This window comes from Salvia hispanica, unplaced genomic scaffold, assembly GCF_023119035.1.
Source record: "Salvia hispanica cultivar TCC Black 2014 unplaced genomic scaffold, UniMelb_Shisp_WGS_1.0 HiC_scaffold_1160, whole genome shotgun sequence".
NCBI classification, from domain to species: Eukaryota; Viridiplantae; Streptophyta; class Magnoliopsida; order Lamiales; family Lamiaceae; genus Salvia; species Salvia hispanica.
In genome coordinates, this window is record NW_025951428.1 from 23,356 (window position 1) to 32,764 (window position 9,409).

Genomic DNA, 9,409 nt, shown 5'->3' on the forward strand with positions numbered 1-9,409 from the left:
AGAGTTGGGATGATTTTCTTCGGGCAGTCAAGCAGCGATTTGACCCTGATTCATATGAAGACTATGCCCTGCAGCAGACATCCTATGTAGATGTCGTTTCAGATAATGGCGTTGATATCTCTACTGCCGGGGACCAACAGCTTGCGGCTTTGGCGATTGGTCAACCAAAATTAAATGAGGAAGTAGAAGTTGAAGCGCAACTACTTGTTCCCAATAATGAGGATATTGTTGTTATTGCCAAAGATGTCGCAAGTGTCGCAAGGGAGCTCATTCCACATATCGAGCAGCAGCAGCTCGAAGGTTCGAGCTTCGATGTGGCCGAGGAGGATAGGGTCGCCGATTTTGGGGAAGTAAAGGTTCCTATCTCGGAGGATCTGACCCTTCATCCACGCCATCTAAAAGTGTATATGAACAGGTCAGTTTCTCCCTTTCTCAGGCTCGGTTCCAGCGATGAACATGGATTTCTCGTAGAGAATGTGTATGCTTTGAATGATGTTTCAGAGCTCACTATGGCTCGTACATTACAAGGAGATGGTGAATGCGGCAATAGCTCTCTCTTGTTTGGTGCAGACAAATGCGCTCATGAATTTGATCGAGGAGGTTATGTTCCTCTTATGGAAATCTTTCCATTTCTTGGTGTTCAATGGATGCACAAGGAGTACAATGTTGTTGTGCGTGCTGAAATCATCCCAGATAATTCTAGGGCCGACTATAGTGTCTATTACAACAGTGCATTTGCCATAGAGGGCAAAGATGAATATGGTGCACCATTGGGTCTGTTTTATGATGTCTTGGAAGAAATGCAAGGGGATTATATTGCAGATTCCAACACTCTTTCCAGCTTATTCATTGCAGGTGCGGGTTCTTCACCATTGACTTGGTATGCGATGCAACTTCAGGCATATGCAGTTACCCTAAGCTGTCGCGGAAATTTGCGAGTGGAGATGTTGCATTTTGGTCTCTCCAGGACTAAAGTCGATACAACTGCCCGAGACCTTTTTGGATTCAAGGCAGATGAACAGATAAGTATCGAGGGATTGTGCACGGTCATGAAAATATTGGAGAGTGGATTAGTATGCAATGACTGGTGGACACAGATTCACCCATGGTTGATTCTGCTGTTGCTTCGGCTGGATATTGTCAGGGATAGTCCGACTAATTTGGTTTTGCTGGATTCCAGGACTATAGAGGCGACACAAGACATGAAGGTTTATATTCGGGAATCCGAAGGGGCTGCACACTCTAACACGTTGTTTCACAAGGACGAGCATGGAAAGGATCATGGAATAGCTGGCCAGGGTAAACGACAATGTGAACTGCTGGTTGAAGGGGATCGCATATTTGACCCAGGAGCTTTTGACGGGAAGAAAATCATCCAAGTCAGTGTGGATGCTTCTCTTTCGGTTGTGGATAAAACAGAGCAAGCTACGAGGTGCTTGCTGGGGGTCTCTAAGGGTGTACGAAGTTTCCTCAAGTTTATCTCGTACCCAAGGAATTCTGATAATTTGTCTTACTTTGGAAGCATTTTTGAGTCTTCTATACCTAGGTGTAGGCATGGTGCGACGATATCTCTCATTGCGGAAGAGCATGGGATTTTGAAGTATGGTACTATTGTAAGACAACAAAGGGATGCGCAGAAGATAGTTTGTTCGCAACGCTCGAATATTGCTCCGATCTTTGCCAAGGCTGATGCAAGAGAAGGTGATGCAGACTCACCCATTGTGCAATATAGGTTGAAAACTCTGAGCAACAGTCATTCGTTTCCAGGATCTGTTCATCTTAAGTTTGCTACTGCTGAAGCAGCAATAATGGCAATGGGATTGACTATTCCAGAGTTGACGGGTCGTGGAGTGAGACCTGACCAGGCTGAGGAGAGTGGTGCTGCCACTTCAATCATGGGTGGTCGAGATTGGCGCTACATCCTGCAGGGGATTCAAGCTCCAGCTACAGAGAGTATGACTACTAGCAGCGAGACTGAGCCGGCAAATAATCTGTATAGTACAGAGAAAAAGCTAGAAGTCCAATTTCCATTAGAGAGGGCAACATTGAACGCTAGGCAATCAGCTGCGAGGGAAGCATATGTGGCTGCTCATTGTAGCTTATGTGTGTTGCTTCAGTTTCGAGCTTTGGGACATGAAATTATAAAATTGATCTTCTGCCACATTTTCGTCATCTCCGCCTTGAGGACAAGGCGATTGTTATCGGGAAGGGAGTTGATAGGGACCTCGAGCCCCAAGCCCAAACGACCAACTAAGCCGTGGCCCGACATCTTTTATTGTTAGCTTATTATTTATTTCCTTGTCTACCCTATTTTAGCATAGGATTTATATAAATCTTTTCGGGTTTTCTTCTTGATTCTTTCCCGAATCGTAGAGTCGAATCAAGCAGGGTCCGGATCCTATAAATACTAGGATCCATTAGAGGTCAAAATATTGAGAAGTATGAAATAAAATTCAATTCTCGAAACCAAAAGCTTGACCTAGTTGCTGCTAGGTTTATTCCTTGTTTTTATCACGTTTTCATCACAAATAGGTGCTCTAATCTCTCCGATAGGGAATTGAACCCTATCAAGGAGTGCGTCAAGGCCTCTTCCAGAAGCTTCTTCTGCTTGAAACAATAACCGAGGAGATTCTTCACTGCCCTTACCGATGCTTCAATGTCCGATATTTCTTCAACCTCATCGTATCCGGTCGCACCCATGTCCATCACCTCCATCTCGTAGGAGCAACAACTATGCTATACTGCCTTTGTAAGGATTGAAATTTCGTGAGAAGAAGTATAAAATTTTACTACTGTTTTTGAATGCACGAAATCAATCTCCGACTCTATATGTCAGTTTGGTAGTGACGAGAAACTTCCCACTTAGGGTATCTCCGATGGCGCCCCTCCCGGTCGCCCCTCCACTAGCCCTTCCCACAAAAACTGCATGCCACGTCAGCACTAGCCCTTCCCATTCCACTGCCACATCACTAGCCCTTCCCACTGCACTAGGACTTCCCACTAGGACTTCTAGAGGTGGCCAAACCAAACCGGACCGCCGGTTAACCGCCGGTTGAAAACCGGCGGTTTGGAACCGGAACCGGAACCGGACGACGGTTCCGGTTCGAAATCCGGTTACACGGTTATCACGGTTCGGTTACGGTTCCAAAAATAAGAAACCGGAACTGCCGGTTAACCGTGGGTTCGGAACCGCCGGTTAACCGGGAATATGTAGCCGTTCGCCGATAGGTTCGTAGGGTTGCATGTGTAGGCCTGAAAAAGTACGGTTAACCGCCGTTTTGTGTCAGAAAACCGGCGGTTTGTGTCAGAAAACCGGCGGTTTATGACACAAAACCGCTGGTTCCCGACGGTTCAGGGGTAGGGTTCAGGCGTAGGGTTTAGGGTTGCAGCGTATGGCCTGAAATGGTGTCGGAAACCGCCGGTATTCGGTCAGAAACCGGCGGTTTTCTAATTGTTTCAACTTTACTTTTAATATGTTTTTTGTAAATTGTAATTTTGTATTTAAATTTTAAATTCAAGTGTATAGTTGTATAAGTATTGTTGTATTTTGTAACTTGTAATTGGATTGTAGAAATTTACATTCAAAGTTTCAAATCAATAAAATTGCAATTCTTTATCGTGATCAATTATCTTTGGATTTTACTATAGAATTTAAAAGTTATAAATATAAAATTAAAAAAAAAAAAAAAATCGAACCGGAACCGAACCGGAACCGGCCCGGAACCGCCGGAACCGGTGAAAAACCGGCGGTTATAAACCGGAACCGGAACCGGCGGTAACCGGCGGTTAAACCGGATAACCGTTATCCGGGCCGGTTACGGTTCAAGCATTTGACGAACCGGAACTGCCGGTTCCGAACCGGATCCGGCGGTTTTTGAACCGTGGCCACGTCTAAGGACTTCCCGCAATAAAATTAATAAATTCACAATTAAAATTAAAATTTACGGAATTAAAATTTACAGAATTAAAATTTCGACACGAGCCATATTTATAGAGTTTAAAAAAATAAAAAATAAAAAAAATCGGTGGGACGTCCGAGTGGGATGTCCTACCCACGCTACAGTGGCGCCCGTCAGGTAGGACGTCGAGCTGAGGGGCGAGGCCATCGCAGGGGCACTCGGGACGGGCGTGGGCGCCCTTCCCGCCCACTATGGCGCCCGTCAGGTCGCCCGTCCCCGACGGGCGAGTGGGAGGGGCGCCAGTGGAGATACCCTTAGTAAAACCTCCCACTCACTCCATAATCACACATTTAATTGCCTTTAATTTATATATATTTAATTTAACATAATTTTTTAAATTAAATAGCAATTTTATAAATTTTTCAAAAACTCCATTTTATATATTGTATAGATCAGAACCGTCACTTTTCTCGAAGTCTATAATCAGGAAAAGCTCATTCAATTTTATTTGTCTATTTGAACGACCAAAGCCGTATACATGCGATCAAAAACATTGGTTACGTTAATTAGTCACCAATATCCACACCACACCAAACCATATATACGACATCGTTTAGGATTCATTCATAGCAAGGGATTTAGTTTCGTGTTACATAAATTGATCCAGAGATTAATTACTTAATTAAATGTACAATTCAATCACAAATATAAGTAATAGGATTTAATTATTTAAATAAATCCAGCGATTTAATTACAGAAAAAAAATAATTCAACACTTAAATCAATCCATAATAAACTCTAAGATTATGATATCAAGGTACATATTTATATCCAGTCTCACTTCTAGTATTATTCCGCCCAACTACGAGTTAAATAATTCAGGCCCAAATCTTTTTAATTTGATGAGCCCAAGTCCTAAGGACGAGCCGTACCGATCCTCCATTGCTCTGCTTCTTGGCGCTGCAATAACACACATAATTTGCCTCCACATCCAAATTAATAAGATACTTGAAAAAATATTAAAATTATGATATAATTAGTTATTTTTAATATTGTGGGTTTTACCCAATTTTTCCTCTTAAAAAATTGTTATTTTCACTTTTTATTTTCCGTCCTACTCCGTTTTGTAAGGGTACTTTCCTTTCCATGAAGTAGAAGATGAAAAAGATTCAACATGGTTTGTAAGATAAATGGTATTGTAACCCATTCTCTTTGTATGGATTATGCTATAAATTGCATTCATGACTAATACAGTTGCTAATGACATACTTTACAGTTGACATTAGATGACTAGACATATATCTCAAAACATTGAATTTCACGTATCTCTCGGTTTAAATTATACTTCCTTCGACCATATCAAATGGATGTTATAGTTGTTAGTTCTTCTATTAGATTTATCAGATACTCCCTCCTTTTATCATATTTGGTAGTAGACTTCATATTCTACTAACTCATTCTCACTTGCATTTTAATATAAAATTAATTAATATATAAAAGTATGATCCACATGACACTAACTTTTTCAACCCACTTTCTATTATATTTTTTAAAACCCATGACGGGTCAAATGGCGACAAATTATGAGGGACGAAAGGAGTACAACAACTTGAAGGGGCTTATTAGTGCGATTATTATGCTTAATCACATGGATTAGGTGGCGGATTATAAACAAGTTAATCACATGGATAAGTACGAGATGCTCAATTCTTATATTAAAACGTTTGCAAAAATTAGTGGGATTGTGGAATATGATAAGAGAATCCAATGTGAGTCTGACCCACCTTAGATATATATATGGGCCGTATAATATGCTTATTTGATATTGTGTTAGTGTTAATTTTCGTTGTTGGCAAATTTATAGTAAGACAAAGAAGAATAAAATATGGGAAAATTTTACGTTTTAGCAGTTCCTGTATCATATTCTACCGTATGCTTTACTATAATGAAAATACCGTAGGTTAGTGTTGGCCTAGCGATAAAATGATTAATTGATGCCTAGACCAAATGTTATGGGTTTGAGCAGTGGCAGACTAAGGATTTCGGGGTGGTCCAATTGAAAACTAACAATTGTAGAGTAATTTTTTATATTTATCTTCTTCGCAAATAGTTGTATACAGGCGGTAAAAAGTTATAAGATAAATAGATGAATAACGAGTGACGAATAATAAAAACATGGTGACAATAACTTCCCTCGTCCCACTAAATGTGAGCATTTGTTTTTCTGACGAACAATAAACTCTCGATTGATACTCTTCTTACTTGGCTGAGTATTTAACACTATATACTCTTTTCTACCAACTGCCTAAACGACCTAAACAAAATGAGAGAAAGCAAACAGAAATTTGCAACAGCTTTTCCAACGGCTAGTTCATTCTTTGAACTCTCATTCTTCAATTGGGCTGACTTCTTTAATGGGCTGGGCTGCATATGCACACCATTCTTCACATAATGTTTTCTCTTGGATGCGTGCGGGCCGAATCTGGCCCAACCCTGGGTCCGATTGAACCCAGCCCAAAACCCTACATGGATTCAATCCATTTTGTTTATTTGAGGCGCTATATAACTTTTATGTAGATGAACTCTCACTTTACTTCAGAACAATAACCAAATTATATAATTATTTGTTTTGATTACAATACAACATCCTATTACAAAAGCTCAAGTTCCACAACTCCACACACACACGCACATATACTAGCTTGAGCAAGTAACTCATCAACCTTATTTATAGCTAAATAAACAAGATGTCTCAATTGAGTATAATCAAATGTGTAGAGGAAGAGGATCCACATAAAGAGCTGCAATCAATGGCCCCAAATACTTCTCAGGATCAGTGTAGCCATCTTCTTTATTATTGTAAGTGATCTCAGCTATACGACCGTAGTTTAAGAGTAGTTCCACCATTTCCTTAGGCACCGTGCTACTTCCCTTTGCCCACTCCGCAGTTACATCTTCCCATCCATTCTCAACAAGCTCCACAAACTCTCTAATCGCTTCTTGCTTCGACACGCCTTTGTCATTCATGTAGCAGTCCACCACTGTCGCCATTTCCCCATCCCTATTCTCGCGCTTCATAGTCAAATATAAACTTTTAATTAGTCATCACAAAATAGCCTCATTTAACTATATATATGTAACAACATTATAGAGTAGTACTATGACTTTCTTCATGGCTGCCCAAGTCTTCGAGGGTTCGACCCATCTTGGCCGTGGAAATGACGATTTTGGGCTCACTGAGGAGCCATTGAACTGCTGCTTCATCAATAGATTTCATGCCAGGGACAAGAGATGTGAACATCACATACATACAACCCGTGATCACTGAATTCGTCATGTATTCTTCGAAACCTGGCATTTGCCTTTCCATAATCCACTTCTGCTCTTTGTTATAAGCCCTACCAAGCTGCTTCACCTTATTAATTGTCGCAAAAAAAAAGGAACATTAACTTTTAATTCTTGAAATTTAAAACAAACTAATTAAATAGATTTAATTAAATTGAGTACTATTCATGCCATAAGGGATGGAGAAGTGTTTTTAACTTTGACGAAGGGTATAATTGTAATTTCACAATATACGCTTTCGACTAATAATAAGGCTTACTGTTTCTCTGTAGTAAGGAACAACTAATGATTTTCCTTTCTTTTCAGCATCAACTACAAAATCTTCATAAGTACTCATAATGAATCTATAAACAACTTTCATGAAATCGGGGAGCACATCAATCTCATCCAAATTCCACCTGAAAATTTTTAAAAATGTTGAATAAGTAAACTTTTTATAAATTTACCGCATATTCCATTATCTCATTTCACTCATATTTTCCTATAAAGCTAATATATAAAAGTCGTACCAAGTCAAATTGAGGCATTTAATGATAGGCGGGGGGGAGTGTCTTAAAATGTACCTCTCGAGAATCTCGGTGAAAAGATCATCCTCTTCAAGTGTAGCATAATTATCATAGGTGTCGTCCATAATCGACACAAGTTGCATGTTCTTGGCAACAGTTACTCGAAGGTACGAGTATTGAGGTTCGTAGCGTAACGCATTGCCCCAAAGATAACACTCCACAATTCTGTCTCTTGCATATGGCAATTTGTTCTTTAAGTCAAATTTATCCCACCACCTTCACCAAAAAATAAGGCATGTTGGCATTTTTGTATTTTACATAAATTTAGTAAAAAAAGTCATGTTATAATGAATTTTACCTTGTGAGTTCAACCAACTCTTTCCTGTAGATATTCTGCAAGAAATTGAAATTGACTTTGGCTAATTTGAGAAGTAATTCATCGGTTGTTCCTTCTCTTTCATAGATGGAAATGTAGAATGGGATATTTAAAATTGGAAGGCCTCTATGAATGGAGTGCTTCAAAGCTTGCTGCACTTTCTCTTTCACAATGGGAGATTGATCTAATGATGACAGCATTTGATTCAATTGATCCACTGTGAATTTGGCAGCTTCGTCTAATATTTTTTCGTTGCGAATTCGGACATGAGCTGCCTCGTACAAACTTAGGACGCCTTCGACATCGTTGCCATGGCTTTCTGGTTTCCATTTGTAGTCTTTCTCGACGAATTTGTTGAAAACATCTGTGTCATCAACATGTGATCATGAAAATCATCAATTGTACAAAAATTGGGTCCATCCTAGCTAGTAAGTCATCAATTTATTGAACATTATATTTTATTATAACATAGAGTACTATTATATAAAAAATTTAATTGTTGCCCTCCAAATTAAAATTAAGTACTACTACTACAGTAATGAAATGAATGGTCTAAAAAATAAGTGACTTGTATATATACCGCAAGAAACAGCATACTGATGTTGCCTGAGCAAACGAAATCTAAGCGCGGTAGAGCAAGTCATGTTCCTCTCCCGATTCATAAATAAGTTTGAGCTTCTCTTCGATCTCCTTCTCAAAATGATACGCGACACCCAAACGCTCAATTTTGTCGATCAATATCAACAATTTCGTAGACTCTGCTGCCATTAACACATCTCCGATTTGGGCCGACGATTCCCCTAGTACTCTTCCAGAGACTCAGTACGCTGGCATCAAGACTTTCTCTTTTGAGTAGCTGAGAGTGAAGTTGGGGCTATCGCCGATCCGTAAGACGCCCGATGAGGCGGAGCCTGCTGTAAGGGGCAGGAGCAAAGGCAAGGGGCGGGGGTAGGGGCAAGGGCAAAGTCCCAAGCTCTTTCTCGAACACGGGGAAGAGGAGGAGGAGGGTGAGGATGAGGCGGAGAGGAGGACGATCTGGACCGTGTGGGAAAATGCCGCGCTTGCAAAGGCCTGAGTCGGTGTAGTAGAGGAATCCCTATGTCGGGCCGAACCAATATGTTGACCGATTGTGGCTTCGCATTAGTGAGGCCTACCTCATATGCAAACCGTCTGGGGCGAAGCCTCGCATTTCCGAGCAATGCCGGAAACAGTGGCTTCGGTTAAGGCCTAAGCTCAGTCGTTTTGCCGCCCTCTACCAAAACAACATGCACATGGCAACCAGC

General features: G+C 40.6%; 1 pseudogene; it reads right to left on the reverse strand.

Moving 5' to 3' along the window:
• Window positions 1-6,601: 6,601 nt before the first annotated feature.
• On the reverse strand, window positions 6,602-9,315 carry LOC125198001 (annotated as a pseudogene).
• Window positions 9,316-9,409: the final 94 nt, after the last annotated feature.